This window comes from Medicago sativa, chromosome 6 (assembly GCF_051527215.1).
Source record: "Medicago sativa cultivar Bolivia chromosome 6, Bolivia_mono, whole genome shotgun sequence".
NCBI lineage: Eukaryota > Viridiplantae > Streptophyta > Magnoliopsida > Fabales > Fabaceae > Medicago > Medicago sativa.
The window spans coordinates 17,354,917-17,371,550 of record NC_140754.1 but is presented as its reverse complement, the minus strand read 5'-3'; the positions used below and the strand labels follow the sequence as shown (position 1 = coordinate 17,371,550).

At 32.2% G+C, this 16,634-nt stretch overlaps 1 long non-coding RNA gene across 1 annotated transcript; it reads right to left on the bottom strand.

Moving 5' to 3' along the window:
* Positions 1 to 14,403: 14,403 nt before the first annotated feature.
* LOC146913305 (uncharacterized) lies at positions 14,404 to 15,985 on the bottom strand. The gene is made up of 2 exons (XR_015013383.1): positions 15,332 to 15,985; positions 14,404 to 14,657 (listed from the first exon to the last, which is right to left on the bottom strand). It is a non-coding gene; the product is annotated as an uncharacterized LOC146913305 (long non-coding RNA).
* Positions 15,986 to 16,634: the final 649 nt, after the last annotated feature.

The following is a 16,634-nucleotide window of genomic DNA, read 5'->3' as shown; positions in this document are numbered from 1 at the left end:
CATAACCAAAAGCTCCAATCCAATTTCATCTTCAACCTCTCTCCAACCTCCATAACCACTACAATCATCATCAAAATTCAATTCACAACCCATCTCATAACACCCACATTTTCGGATCAACACAACACAGTGAATCAACAACCACAATCAATTCACCACTGTCAAAACCGAATTGCATTCACCAAACGTTCAAACCAACTCGAATACGAAATCAATCTAGTCCGGCTTTGAATCTGTCACCATAACCAAAACGTAGAGGAACAAGCCAAGAAACAAACCGATCGGATTCATGGAGGGAAAGACGAACCAGATTGCAGCAAGGGAGGAAGAAGATCGGAACCACTCTTTTCATCTCACAGTACCAATTGGCGCCATTTCAACATCAGTTTGGAAGCTTCAAGAAAGAAAAGAATGAATCGTACTTGAGCGGATCCGAACCAGAAAGTGAAAAACGATCAAGATAGAGATCAAGATTCGTTTAGTGATGCGCGTGACTCAGAATTGAAGCTCGATGTTGATGATCCTCTACTGAAGTCTATTCATAACCTTGAGCTTTCGCAGGATGCACTTCAAACAAGAAATTGAAAAATTCATGGAGATTGGGAATGAAATTTCCTCACGTGGTGATGATGGTTCAGCCAAATGTAGAACTGAAGCTGCTACCATGACTATCAATTCCATATGACCCGGTTTTCCCTCTCAGGTATGGGCTTGGGCCTTTTGTGTGTTGTTGATTTCATTTTTTGTGAATTTTCTTGCTATTCGTACGCTGCAAACTGATTTTCACACCTTTGCTCATGTTCAAAGCCTCTTGAAAATTCCACAAAAATTCCTATAATTTTCTTGTGTCCCTTTGATGAATTTTGGTGTATCTTGTATGCTAAATCTTGGTCACAACATGTGAAGAATATTTTAATTCTTGATTAATGCTTTATGTCAATTTTTGTTCAAATCATGATAAAATTTCTAAAGCTTTTGCGTGGAGTTGTTGTGATCAATTATTGGCATTGAATGTTTGTTTTACATGTTGAAACTTGCTTCAAAATATATGTGTTCGTGTCTCGTTAATTCGTGTACTTTTTGTTATGTTTCTTGTGGAAGTTGTGATGGGATTTTATTCTTGAAATTTGGTGCATAAATGTGGCCTTGACCATGTAGTCTTTGGAGTGAATTTACCTATTAAAATGTGGTGTGTGCTTGCTGTCTTGGTATAGTCTTTTGTGAATTTTATGTTAGTAAATAATGTGAAGCTATCTTGTGAAATAAGGTGTATAAAGAACTTGCAACCTTTATGATCTTTGGTATAGTTAATGACCTCAATTCTCATGTTTTTTTTTCTTCTTGAACTAAGTCACTCAAAACTTCTCTAATATCATGAGGATTTAGGCCTTTAACCTTGCTTTAGAATTGTGTTAAAATGTCAAGTTTCTTTTATCACTTTTGGTTAATTTTGCTTGTTACTTCACATTCAAGTCACATTTCTTTTACTATGCCTTTAGTATGTTGTTTCTATTTCACCCATGCTACTAACCTTTCTTGTTTCATGTCTCATTCCCATAGCATTTCACATCATATTTTATCTCTTATTTCTTGCACTTTAATTTCTTGCCATTTAAATTCATGCAAAGGTTAGAATGTAAAACTTAGGAATTTTGTAATATTTTTCTCATGCTTTTTAATTTCTTGCAAGACCATAGAATGTATCTAGGCCAATGATGTAAAGGACAATGGACTCTAATAATGTACACCGACACAAGCACCGACACATGCACACACATCACATGGATGCCTTAGATGTATGTTTAGGGAATGTATGTTTAGATGTATGTCTAGGAGCTTTAAAACTTAGCCAAAATTCTTTTTTCCAAAAAACTTGAACAATATCATTCAAACCATTTTCCAAATAAACCTTGGGATCAAAATCCCATTGTAATTTTCTCTTTATTTTCTTAATCAAAATTTCAATGAATTTTAATCATACTTGACCCTTTTTTCAAAATAACTAATCAAACCTCACTTTTTCTTAAGTCTCGTGCCTTTAAGGCCTCAATCTCCATTCTTCAAAATTCCAGTTTTCAAACTTAAAATCAATCAACAAAAAACAAAAAAACATTTTTGGAAGAGAACTACGGTGGATTTGATCCCTTAAACGGGTACGTAGGCAAGGAATCAAAATTCCTTCAATTCAAATAAAATAAAAATTCAAACACTTTCTTCTCCCTCCAATTCTTGACCTAGTAAACTTTTAGGTGTAAATATCATTTAAAAATAAAGCGCGCGCGTAGAAAGTAAAGACGGTTCCTATAGGATACTATAGTCGTTATGGGTGCCTAACACCTTCCCGTAGCGAAAACAACTCCCGGACCTCGATTCTCAAGGGTTTTGCTTACTTTTTCCCTTCCCAAGAAAAAATAAGATATCACCGGTTAAAAAGGTTCAAACTTAATCCATGTTTGACACCCGAAAAACCAAGATAAAACACTTACAAATCAAAACACACTTAATAAATATTCAAGCATCACAGTTTGCCAAAATATAGTATAATCTACACTCTACAATGTTGATAATAATGCAACATGTACTCTAAGCACAAAATCAAGCAACAAAATAACCATATATGCACAACAGACAATAATGTCCAGAAAATCTAATTCATACTCAAAATTAAGAGTAAATAAACACAACAAATTAAGTTCCACCCGTTGTTTAATGCAATCCATGCAGAAAAACTCTTTCTGGCAGTTGTTACACTTGATCAAATTCAAAGAATCACTACTCTGACACCAATGACACTTCTTCCTCCTACACTTCTTCAAAACCTTAAAAAACACAAAGAAACCCAACAACAACAACAAAACAACCAAACATTAGTACACAACGTCAAATTCAAAAAAGTCAAAATTGAAAAAAAAGTCAAAATTGAAAGTAAGAAAAACCCTAAATTTAGGTTAGGTCAAAATTGAATTTGAATTCTGAGGGTTTTGGGTGAGAACCGATTGTGATTTTGAGGGTTAGGTTTTGTGATTATGAGTGAGCACTGTGAATCTCACCCACTATTCTTATCTTCAGAGGGATCAGGTACTGCAATCAAAGTACGGGATTAGGTTAGGTCGAACTCAGCAACACTAATTCACACCTAAGCAATTACAGATCCACATTAAACAAGCTTTCTATTCCCAAAGTCTCATGTGCAAATGTGGAACTCCTAAAGCAAAGATTTAAATTGCAATCACATTAAGATTATATTTACATTTTACACAAAAAATGCAGCCAGTAAGATCACAATAACCTTTGTCATTGACACGAAGACCTGAAAAATTATTACAGAGTGCAATTTAAAATCACGCTCGAAATCATCAAGGTATAAGAATGTAGCCGACTCGTCCTTTAACATACAAAAAGTCATCATATACAGATTAATCTATAAACCAATAACATTACTCATACAATCTAGACACAAAATCCTCTGCAAGCAAAAAAAATTCACAATTGAAATTCTACTAGGGCAACCCAGCAAAACTTCAACATAAATATGAACTCTCCAAACTAAACAATCAAACCCTAATAAAAAAAATTCAAATATAAAACATAATGTCCCATCTTATGACAATTATTAATGATAACATATTAATCAAAATTCCACATGCATATAAAAAACATCATAGATTTAGATTTAAAAAACGATTTTTTTGATTCAAAATATGAATTTACAAAGAATTGAGATTGAGAAAAGGAACCTTCAAATGGATATTGCGGAATCGTTCTTGAGCATCAGTGATACTAAACCCACGAACACTTTTGGTAGAAATTTCACGTCTTTGAAGCTTCCTAACACTGTTGATAAACCCATCACCGGCACCACCACGACCTTGCTTCTTCTTCGCCACCACACGCCGGCCACAACAAGGTCTTGGACTTGAACTAACTCTCCTCCCACCACCACCACCTTCCATTTCACGGCCAACTCCCTCCGACGAAGGAGCCACCGTTCACAATTCACCGTATAAAAACCCTAAAATTGAAATTCTGAATTTCAAATTTGGATCTAGGTTTTGGGGGTTAGTTTTTGTCATGAGTTCCGATTGAGTTTCGAATTTGGGGGTTAGGTTTTGGGTTCCGATTGATTGAGAGTGAGAGTGAGAGTGAGAGTGAGATGGAGATTCTGAGTGAGAGTGATTTGAGAGTGAGATTTGAGAGTGGGGTTTTGGGAAAGTGAGAAAGGGGGGGAACAAATATTTGGCAAAGAGGGGAATGAAAATATACAACCCGCCTTCTAATTTGGCAAAGAGGGGAATGAAATTTTGGGTAGAATGCGTGACATTTTAATTCATTTAACAAAGAAAATCTGCGACAGTTGCTCCAACAGTCGCAATTAACAAAGAAAATCTGCGATAGTTGCTCCAAACAGTCGCAACAACCGTTGCAAATGTGCATTTTGAGGCAGTTACAAGGTAAAGGTCGCAGATGAAGTGTCGCAATTTGCAGTTTTTCTTGTAGTGAATGAATAAGTTTTTTTCTTTAAGGAACCAATAAGTTTCATATTTCACAGAATTTAACTTCCAAACTCAGGTTATTTGAACACATATTCAGTGACACTTTCATGCATTACGATTGATCACACACAAAATCTTAGCATATTCGATTATTGTTTATCGCTCAATTTGTTGTGTTACTTCCAATACCCGTTTTACTATTGTTTTTGTCTCAATACAAAGGTGGTTATTACTGATCAAGCTACAATTACTTCCATGTTAATGTAAGCATTATTCAGTTTCTTAATTGTTATAAATATTGAATTTATCTAAATTTCTCTCTAAAGATTGGAAAAGTGTTATTATACGCTTGACTCATGATCAACAGAAATTGGGATGTTCCTACCAATGTGGACGTTCCTTTACGTACAAAATTTTATGGGAAGGGGAACCATGTGGACGTTGTATAAAGATAGAGAGTCTCTCATGAAACACAAAATTTGAGATTAAAACAATCTTTATTAACCAAGTCAATTGGAAGCACTTGGAGCGAATGGGAGCCACTCTAATGGGAGCCACTTTAAATTTGATTTACAGATGTTTGAATGTATTCTCTAGTCTTTAATTAGATAGTCTAGATCACATGACTGCGTTAAATGAGTGATTCCATGGATTTAGGAAATTGAGTTATTAACACAATAATGAACCGTTCATTTTTATTTTTTTTATTTACAAAAGTTTGTATTCTCTATTGAACTTGACAATGAATAAGTTTTTTTTTTTTAAGGAACCAATAAGTTTCATATTTCACAGAATTTAACTTCCAAACTCAGGTTATTTGAACACATATTCAGCGGTGGTGGAGCCTGGAAATTTATGGAGCCCGGGCAAAAAATTTATGGCAAATTCACATGTGACATAATATATAAACAGTCATAAATCGAAATAAAAGAGGTTCCTCATTTTGTCAACAAAGAGTACAATTTAAAATAGGGTTATTAATTAAAATTGACCACGTAATATAAGTGAAGTCTGAGAAATTAACCTGTAATTAAATAACATGTATTCTGAACATGTAATTCGAGATTTTTATTATTTATAACCCTCTAATATACACGAAGTCCAAAAAAACAACCAAAAGATTGAATATTTTCATGATTTCTTAGAGGCGAATTAAGAACGTTAAAATATGGCTTTATACAGAATTTTTTTTAAATTGTCGACAAAAGACAAATTAATTATGAATTTTTAAAGTGTCAAAAACTCAAAAAACAAAACAGCGGAAATCCCGACCTATAAATCGAATTTTGAACTCATTATTTGCAGAGAGATCTATAAAAATACATAAAAAGGATCGGTAAAGTTTCATAGCATTTCGAAGTCGTTTAAATTTATTTTGATTTTTCAACCAAAACGTGCAAAATTGAAATTTTGTTTCGCATAAGCGTATACTCACAAGTCAAATTTAGTTCCGCATAAGCGTATACTCACATGATAAGAACCTTCACAATGAAATTTTGTAGTTTTTAAACGAGATACAAATTAATTATAAATTGTTTAAGAAATTCATAATTATGAGGGAATAAAAAATCATAATTAATTTATCCCTGGTCGAAGAAATTTAATTTTTTGTGTAAAGCTATATTTTAACGTGCTAAACATGTATGAAAAAAATAGTGAAAAAATTCACATGTAGGTCACATTTTTAGACTACGCGTATATTATAGGGTGGTCAAAAATAAGAAGAAATTCAAGTTACAATGCTAGAATATATGTTTTGTATTTTACAGGGTCATTTTTTGACATAATGTATATTACAGGGTCAATTTGAACAATTAATCCGTTAAAATAAGAGAGACGAACCCGTCAATAGTGTGCTAAATAAAATTACCGAGCTTATTTGTGTGTGAGAATTTTCAGGTTTTGCCCAAATTTTTCTTTTTGTAAGTGTGTTAGTGGGCTTTTGGGTTTGGGTCTAATGTGCAAAACTTATCAATCGAGCCCGGGCGACCGTCCGGGGTCGCCGGGCGGTGAAACCGCCCCTATTCAGTGACAATATCATGCATTACGATTGATCACACACAAAATCTTAGCATATTCGATTATTGTTTATGACTCAATTTGTTGTGTTACTTCCAATACCCGTTTTACTATTGTTTTTGTCTCAATACAAAGGTGGTTATTACTGATCAAGCTACAATTACTTCCATGTTTTCTTAATTGTTATAAATATTGAATTTGTCTAAATTTCTCTCTAAAGATTGGAAAAGTGTTATTATACGCTTGACTCATGATCAACAGAAATTGGGATGTTCCTACCAATGTGGACGTTCATTTACGTACGAAATTTTATGGGGAGGGGAACCATGTGGACGTTGTATAAAGATAGAGAGTCTCTCATGAAACACAAAATTTGAGATTAAAACAATCTTTATTAACCAAGTCAATTCAATTTGGCTTGTTGGTCTAAATATTGGAAGCACTTGGAGGGAATGGGAGCCACTCTAATGTAGTTTGCATTGTAAGATAGAGTCATAAATGGATTGGTTTGTCTATTTTTACGCAATCATGCAGCCATCAATCTAAATCGTTGGATTAAAAATAACATTATCTTGTTCCAACTTTGTATTTTAAATTTGATTTACAGATGTTTGAATGTATTCTCTAGTCTTTAATTAGATAGTCTAGATCACACGACTGCGTTAAATGAGTTATTCCATGATTTCAAAAAATTTGCACGTGTCTTTGTTGACTTTGCGGTAATCGTAACCCACATATATGTGAGGGTGTGCCAATCGATTTTTTGAAATTTACACCACATTTCATAGTTTATTCATAATTTGCATATCCTCAACTTTTAACCTAGCACCTTTGCTAACCCAAGACTCTAACAACACCCAGGCTGACTCTATCCTTGACTCTTGATTTTAGGGTTTACTACTCGTTCCTTTTTACTACTAGTTTTTAAAGATTGATTTGTATTTGACCATCTCTGACTTTTGTTTTTTAATTAATAATGTTAGTATTTTTCTTTTTACGAGAAGCTTGTTTTTCACGTTAGTATTTTGTTTTGTACTAGAAGCTTGTTTTCCACCTAAATGAGAAAAATGAAGAAAGCATGAATCAATCCTACCTCTTTAACAATTGACTCAACCACTACACCATTCCACTGCTTGTGTAATTCTATCTATATTGCATCGTACATTTCTTTTCTTATTTTCTCATTTTGCGTCTTTATATTTTGATTTCAATTCCTTTTCTTTTGTTTAGTGATTATGATCATTTTAACCATCTAAATTAGTATAATTAGGCACTATGCTACTTAAACAAAATTAATATAATTTTAATACTATTTTTTTTACAAAATATAATAATCATTAATGAATTAAAAGTAATTGTACCCTCAAGGTTTTGGATCCGCCACTGCATACTGCTGTGCTTGTAGAAAGTTATTATGTTACTTTAAAAATTATAGCATTGTTACAAAGCAACTAAAAAAGAGAAACGTGACTTGCTTGATAATGGAAAAAAATGTAGCGAGATTTATTTTTTTGCAAGGGAAGAGGCACTTAAACTTGCAGAGTTTACTACAGGTTTAGGAATAAGTACTAATTCTGGCAGAATTCCAGCAAAATATGATTATGATACCCGAAAGTCTTTGGATCGTTTTACTTTCTCCACTTTTCACAAAAAACAGTAGAACTGAAATATGGTGATAAGATGGAAAATAATCATTCTAGGCATTGTTCTCAAAATCCCGATTTAAATCTTGAAATTCAGGATTTTTCGATGACTTTCTTCACCTTCGACTTAAATCCATAGTAGATTCTCAAAATAGGCAAAATTCATCGATTTTTATTGTGATTTTACGATTTCTTATAAACTAAGGCCCCGTTTGGATTGGCTTATTTTGAGCTTATGTGAGTTTATCTACTAACATAAGCCCTTTCAAATGTGTTTGGATAAATAATAAAAATAGCTTATAACAATTTCATAAGCCGCTTATACCATATTTTAATAAGCCAAAATTTTGAGCTTACCACATAACTTATACGGAGCTTATGCCAATTATATATATGACCTCCTTCGATACTCGCTTTACCATTTTTCTTCAAAGCCTATATTTTTTAATTTTATTTATTATATACATGTCTTTTATACGTTGGTGATGATGAGTAGAATACCTAGAAAAGACATGTATATAATAAATAAAATAAAAAAATATAGGTTGTGAAGCCTCCTTCGATACTCTCTCCATTGTTTTCGACGAATAAAAAGAAAGAAAAGGAAGGTTGTCAAATAGGTTGTACCAAATGGTTGTTCAAATATCATTGCTCTTCAATTTATACAACAATATTTCTCAAAATAGTTTACACAGAGAGTTGACACAATACAAATACAAATACTAGGTAAATTTTTTATAGTTGTTTTGTTTCTTCTCTTGTACATTATTTCTTATATTTTTTTTACCTTTTGCTGATATTTTTTTTTACAAACAAATTTATTAGAAACGAGAGAAGTATAAAGAGTACTTAACTCACAATTTAAAAAAATTACATGATATTTTTTTCAACAATGAACTATGACTATTAAACTTTTACATACGTTTGATTTTTATATATATATATATATATATATATATATATATATATATATATATATATTATATACATATATAATTCTTGTGAATTGTGATGTTTTGATTGTTTAATGTTAATTTCTTCTATTCAAGTATTGATAATTTTTTATTTATATTAAAATTATTTAATAGTTTTTTTATTGCTTTTTAGTCGTGGTTTGTTTCTTTAATTTTTTAAATTAAAAATATTTTTTATATTTTATAATTGGTTATGTAATGACACATATCCAAACACTTCAATTTATGTAAGTACCTTTTAGTGTACATATCCAAACATAAATAGCTTATCGAGTATAAGGGCTTATGATGTAAGCTCTAATCTATAAGCTCTAATGCTATAAGCATATCTATAAGCTATTTATCCAAACGGGGCCTAAGTCATCTATATATATATATATATATATATATATATATATACCATTTATAGCATATATTTTAGTTTTTTTTGTATTTTTTTTTGTAAAATCCATCGATTTGAATTGCGATTTTACAATTGCTTATATCAATTCTACAAAAGTAGTTGAGTAAAATCATTCGATTTTGGCTGCGATTTTACGATTGCCGATTTTGCTATTCTCTTTCGACTTGAAACAAAATCCTGATTTTGACAACCTTAATTCTAGGCAGTTAACAAACGGCTACATTTTTTTAACGTCTAACATTTTACTCATTGTAATTTAGTAAGCACGGACACTCCTCGGATTGGGGGTGTCCCTGTGTCGGACACGTGTCGTGTTCGACACCGACACTTGTAATTACGCTGAATTATGTGATTTTTTCAAATTATTAGCTGTGTCGGCGTGTCAGTGTCCGTGTCATGTCCCGTGTCCGTGTCCGTATCTATGCTTCATACTCTTTGGTTTGAAGAAGCATATAACACTCAACAATAATAACTGAATCAAACAGAGGCACCTTTTACTCTTTTAGGACATTGTTAGCATTAGAATGGTGACATGCAGTTCAAGTCCACCATCCTCCGGTATTGGATATATCAAACGTCTGAAAGGAGCGGCTTTAGTATTGGACAACATGAAGTAGCAACTGCGTGTGTAATACAATGGAAGGAATAACTCTTTTGCAAGTGCAGAGGCACTTAAACCTGCAGAGTTAACTACAAGTTTAGGAATAAGGACTAGTTATGGCTGCAAAATTGATTTTCCATTCTTTAAGACTCTTGGTTTCTGCAAAATTGCTGCAAAAAGTCCTTCTATATGGCCACCAATGACAGTTGAATTATATGTAACGGTGTTTATATTTTAACTCCACATAAAGAAAATGATTGGTTAACAAAATTGATTGTAGAATAGATATATTTTATTCAAGTTTAAAGGTGTATCCAATGTCTTACATATATCGGTGTCGGACAATGATATATGTGATTATATTCATTTACTTTTATGTTCTCAAATTATTATCGATGTCAACGCTTTCAGTGTCCATGTTTGTATCAATGCTTCGTATGATATTTTGATACTTTTGTACAAGACTACGGATCTGATGCAGTAAAAAATAATTAAATTCTTGTTGTAGTCCTATTCCAAGCTAATTTACCACAATAAGTTAAATTCGAAATTAAACCAAGTCTGTTTATATATAACTCCAACTTTTTTTTTTGGTGGTGATCGAGGTTTGAACCTCGAACCTTGCATATATTATGCAATGTTTCCTACCCACTAAGTTAAGCTCACGGGGACACTTATAACTCCAATTGACCCAACTACACCAATTGCCGAAATGTTCAATAGAGCATTGACCTCAACTTTCAATACATAATGAAATCACCAATTTACAAAGATCATTAAAAAATTAATGAAACAACCATTTCGGGTTAAATTTTTCAGTAGATAGTTAAATTCCGTTGGAGTATCAGTTGCGGTCATGTCATCAACCTTATGTTACAAAAAAAATTGTATTCAAATGCGGTCAATGTGGTCTTAATCCCAGTTGCGTTGTGGTTTCAGCAACATCAAAACCGTTACGTCACGGCCTATATCGGAGTCAAAGACCATTATTTAAAACCCGTGTTTTTGACTCATAACTCCACTACCAAATTTTATTTTTCTCACCAACTAACACAATATCAAGATTGAGAAATACTATAAACACTCTCTTTCTAATACTCTCTAAAACTCAATCTCTTATCAAGTGAAAATCATGTAGGTCTCATCATTTTATGTGAGATATATTTTCAATGTGTGACATCCACATGATTTTCACCCAGCATGAGTGTTAAAGAGAATGTCCAAAAAGCTCCTCAATCGAGATTTCACAACAATAAACCACATAAAAATAAGAACTTTCTTTAAAAAAACATGAACAACTTCATTGTTTAGAGAATAATTTTAGTACAAAAATTAGGTGATGATTCAATGAAATCGACCTACCTACTCTTGAGTGTTGCGCGCCACTGCTATTCTAACCACACCAGCTCATATAATAAACTCCATCCGATCCCAACTATAAACATAGAAAAGTCAAATTGAATTTATGTATATAATTTAAATTTTAAACTAGATACATCAACTTTATTTAACGTATTTTTTGTTTATATTTGAGACCAAAGGAGGTACGGTCAACTTTTCCAAAAAAAAATAATAATATAATTTTCAAAACTAAACTGAATTTTAGAAAAAATAATATGAGAAAACAACTAGTTTCCTAAAACAATAATTTTCACCATTGTTATAATTACAATGAAAATAAAATATTAAATAGAAAGGTTACCATTTCTCAAGTAACGAAATCCTTGGATATAGAATCCCATACCATAGTATAGATGCATGGGTTAAGGTGAATTTTAAATGTAATTTCTCAAGTAACTAAATCCAAAAAAAACTACTAATAACAAAAGCTTTGAGAACAAGTTGATTCAAATAAGTGGTAACAGAAATGATGTAGATAGATACAACAAAACGTTACTTCCATTCTAGTGGTCACTTGCTTACAACATTCATGGTAAAACTGCCTAGTATCGTGATGATCAACACTTTCAACTTTAAAATTGCATCTTTCAAGATGAAAACAAGTGTTGGATCAAATATTAAGAGTTATTTTAGATTTTTTAAGTTTTTTTTTGTTTGGACAAAGTTATAATAGTTAACTTCTAATTTAGTTATGTTATTGTTTAATTGATTTTCAAATCAGCTTTTTAGATCTATTTAAGACACTATCTATTATCACCACTATATGTAATACCTAAAATATATTACATATACCGTGATAATGGATAAAGACCCTAGAGACTTACAAGCCAATGGTAAAATCAATTAAACAATAATTACAATAAACTTCAACTATTATAAACTTTTAACTTAACTTTTTATGGTCTAATCCAATCCAATGTCACGTATAGCATTCATATGAAAGAGTACAAAGACTACTTGACACAAAAAGTGGTGTTATTGGCATGTGATAGATGGGTGAAAATGTGATTGTAATTTAGTAAAAGAAGTGGTGTGAAAGGGATGAGTTGATGAAATGATTGATGAAGAATTGGGTGGAAAGAGATTATTTATAGATGAAAAAGGGGAGTGGTTATTGGTTGAAAAGAGATCACACAGATCTTAGCCTTTGAATGAAATATTATCAACAGTGGGAGTAATGTGAGACAAGTGGTACGAAACCTAACTTCACATGTTAAGAGAGGATGAAACAAACAACTGAGTTCGTTGCGATCCAATCTGTTCCTTAACTTTTTGTTTCAAACACTCTCGTGTATGGGAAGCACTTGGGTGACATAATGTCACCGTGACATTAAATCTGGGCCACACAACACACATTGCCACACAACATCTGGGCCACACAACACATACAACACATCTGGGCCACACAACACAACACATTTGTGTGACCCAGATTTAATGTCACGGTGACATTATGTCACCCAAGTATTTCCCCTCGTGTATTGTGTAAGTTTGTAGCACAGAAAAATAATATTTGTGAGACAATTTTTTTGTACAGCTGGCATAGTTATATTGGGTTTTTAGTTTCTCTCTTTCTCTTTCTTTCTCCCTCTCAATTGATTTTGTCCTAAATGAAGAAGAAAAAAGATGTTTAAAAAATAGTTATATAAATATCATTACTCATTTTGTTGTATTAATATTTTAGAAGCATATTTAACTAAAAATGCCAAACCACGTGTATATTTTCTCAGAATTTGCACAATTTTGTGAAAAAGGAGTAATGATGCGAATGTTACTGACAAACCTCAACACAATGTGATAGCCTTAAGGAAAAACTGAACCACAGTCAATATTGTTAGAAGTATGCTCAAACGGAAGAATACGCGTCATAGATTCTTGGGAGAAGTAGTTTTAACGATTTTGTACATAATCAGTAGAAATCCACCTAACAAACTTATGGGAAAATCAATGTTCAAAGGTTGGCCTCACTCGGCATAGATCTCTATGAAAAACAATTTTTTTTGGTCAGATAGCCTAGTGGCTAGAATTCACCTTATAAGATGAAAAACCATTTTTTAACTACAAATATAAACATTTTTAATTAGCATTATGTCGAGGGTGGTGATCGAATACTCAACTTTCGTATCACTTCACTCCTTAATCTTCCGACAAACTAAGACAAATATTATTATATACATAATAAACACATGTTAAATATACTAAACAAGCTATCTAAGAGAGAGAAATAGACGTGAAAGTGTACAATAATGCATTTATGGATAAATTCAATAATGCATGCCTGTATATCATCACAAAAATTTAGTAGAAATAAATCTGAAAATAATGCATAATGGATATACTTGAAAATAATGGATAATTGTGTTCGATAGACGATTAGTGAGTTGCAACACCTTGTTATGTGCATTAATCATCAATTAAACATAATTAACAATAATATATTTAAACTAAGTTAACCATTCAAATTGTTGTCTCATTTCGTCAAAATAACACAGCTCTAATGTAAGCATATAGCCAAATAGATGAGGAGCGGTTTCAAATTTCAAAGTACAGTTGTCTCATTCTATCTTTATCAATAAGAAAAATAGTCGGATACAAGATGAAAAAGTTTCAAAAAAGGGCAATGGGAATGTAAGAAGCGTTATCCATCACGAGAGAGGGAAAAGTCTAGATGGTAATCCAACTGGGGAGGCAATAAGCATGGCAGTTAAAATTGCGCACCAACTCACCAATTTTGCAATGATGCTACCCAAGGGTGTAACGCCCCGTTTTTTAACACCAAAAATTGTGCGTCTGTTTTTTTTTTAACGAAGACGAAATAAAACCTTTATATACTCAAGTCATAGACTTTTATTAAAAAAATAAAGTGAAGTTTCCTTTTCAAAATGAACGTCAGAGTTATATAGAGCTTTGTTTGACAACAGAATAATTTACAAGACACAATTACATCCCTGCGCAGAGGGAGAATTTTCTATCAAAAGTATTAACTAAAAATTAAAAAGAATCCTAAAGCAGATCCTTAACTCTAAACTGGACTGAATTGGTTTGAGACCTACTGATGACCCAAGCTTTACTTCCCAAACTGCTACTCCTCCAAAGTCTTTGTCACTCCCGCTTAACGACTCCCTATTTGGATGTGGGGCAAAGCCCGATCCACGAATTAATGTAGAGGGTCACGATCTAAAAACAACATAATTACAGAAATACAACATGCATTGCATGTAGGCATTGTAAATGGCATTAAAATAAACATTCAACATATAAACTATAACAATGCACATTTAGCCTAAAAATGCAGACTCTACATGAGTGTGAAGCCTATCACAGGACATCAGATGCAAATGATTCCGGAATTAATACACCTCCGCAGAGGGTTGTGGCAACTCCACATAAGGAGATGAGTATCTACCCATCTATCAGACTCAGTGATCCACTACGGGATAAGGTGGTCTTCAACGCACCCCGTGCCACCTCTCCGGTGTGCACCTCGTGACTCCTCTCTGGTGGCCACGTTTACTATGAAATGCATGAGCATACGATTACCCTTATATGCTAATGCAACAACTTACATATCTCAAAAGCATATGTAAACAATTCATCTTATGCATAAAAGCATAAATTCATCAAGCATTTCAATTATTTTGAAAGCAAAGCACATCAATAGATCATATTGATAGCATATAATCCCCAACTGGGCAAACACATTTACTCAAGATGTTTATTCACAAACAACACATATATAAGCACATACACCAACCACGCATTTAAGTAATTATAGTGTTTCGAGAGAATGCCCTTACCTGAGCAAAGCATTTCCTTTTTATTTCTTTTAGTCATGAAAGACCCTCAAGAATCCATAGCCAATCCATTTGAATGCTTTTAATTATCTTTTTACTCATTTCTCTAAACTCTCACTCAAACTCTCACAATCTCACTTTACTTTCACTCAAACCTCACTTATCTCTCAAAGTTCAAGACACTGACACTTAAGATAAGGGAAAAGAAACTGAAGCAAATAGAGAGAGATGATCAGACCTGAGAGAGAGAAAATAAGAAACTACGACTTGACAATTTTCTACCAAAGAGATTATCCCTTTGAAGATTAAGAATAAGATCGAGATTTATAACTATTATTTATTTTATTTCTTTTGATGAAAGTTAACACTATTAGAAGTTTTTCTTTTCTAAAATTAACCAACACTTCAAAATAATCTTTGATCAAGCAAACTTTTCTAGTTTTAATTAAAGTTATCTTATTTTAAACAACTCTTAAGTCTACTAAATTAACTTAACACTTTTGTTTTATACAGTGCTCACAGTTATACTTTGTTAGTCATGATTCGGAGGAAAATCAAAGTCCAAATGTCCATATATTCATTTTTCTTTGCATCGTCCATATATATATATATATATATATATATATATATATATATATATATATATATATATATATATATATATATATATACACGTTAAAAGTCCAGTATGTCCAATGTTTCCGGGGAAGGTTCCATATATGGCGAAAGGGTGTTGGCTTAAAAGTATATCCGGAGCTTAATTATTTTACATTCTTTTTATTTAATTTTTCATTTTCAAAGATAATGATTTCTAAAATAACCCTCCCCACACTCACTCACACACAGCTACATCATATACTTAGTTAAATCATCAAAGCAAAATAATTAAAACTCAATTCTTTTACAAAATTATTTTTCTTCAAAATCAAACTTTTCTTTTGGATCCATTAGTACCTATACACAAACTATGATATTCATGAAAGAATTAAGCCTTAAAAATTAATCATATTCTTTTTAACAATTTCAAATGGTTCGGCCTTCATACAACTAAACCAAATGAAAGAAAATTATTGATCTTTTAAATAAACTATTCATAATCTAATATGTTTTAACTTTTAAGCCAACTCATGATAAAGTCAAAGAATATATTTTTGTCAAAAAGAACCATATGGTTCGACCAACACGGAAAGGACTTTGTTCCTTTAAGAGCCTACTACTACTATAAACTATTATTAGATCAATTTGTTTTTAAGAATAAAACATGAAAACGTTTTTCTATGGACAACAAAAAGGTTTGATCATAGAG